The sequence below is a fragment of the Arachis hypogaea genome, chromosome 14 (assembly GCF_003086295.3).
Source record: "Arachis hypogaea cultivar Tifrunner chromosome 14, arahy.Tifrunner.gnm2.J5K5, whole genome shotgun sequence".
Lineage (NCBI taxonomy): Eukaryota > Viridiplantae > Streptophyta > Magnoliopsida > Fabales > Fabaceae > Arachis > Arachis hypogaea.
The window spans coordinates 100,878,894-100,879,466 of record NC_092049.1 but is presented as its reverse complement, the minus strand read 5'-3'; the positions used below and the strand labels follow the sequence as shown (position 1 = coordinate 100,879,466).

Here is a 573-nt window from a genome sequence, read left to right as displayed (position 1 = left end):
AAGCTTAGAGTGGATATTCAAACCTTCAGACAGAAAGAAGGTGAATCTCTCTATGAAGCTTGGGAGAGATACAAGGAACTGACCAAAAAGTGTCCTTCTGACATGCTTTCAGAATGGACCATCCTGGATATATTCTATGATGGTCTGTCTGAATTAGCTAAGATGTCATTGGATACTTCTGCAGGTGGATCCATTCACCTAAAGAAAATGCCTGCAGAAGCTCACGAACTCATTGACATGGTTGCTAATAACCAGTTCATGTACACTTCTGAGAGAAATCCTGTGAGTAATGGGACGCCTCAGAAGAAGGGAGTTCTTGAAATTGATACTCTGAATGCCATATTGGCACAGAATAAAATATTGACTTAGCAAGTCAATATGATTTCTCAGAGTCTGAATGGAATGCAAGCTGCATCTAATAGTACTCAAGAGGCATCTTCTGAAGAAGAAGCTTATGATCCTGAGAACCTTGCAATAGCAGAGGTGAATTACATGGGTGAACCTTATGGAAACACTTATAATCCCTCATGGAGAAATCACCCAAATCTCTCATGGAAGGATCAACAAAAGCCT

The 573-nt window shown here is 40.3% G+C and overlaps 1 non-coding gene across 1 annotated transcript; it reads right to left on the bottom strand.

The window, feature by feature from the left end:
* Nucleotides 1–108, bottom strand: LOC112746396 (small nucleolar RNA R71). Its single transcript, XR_003174282.1, has one exon. It is a non-coding gene; the product is annotated as a small nucleolar RNA R71 (small nucleolar RNA).
* Nucleotides 109–573: the final 465 nt, after the last annotated feature.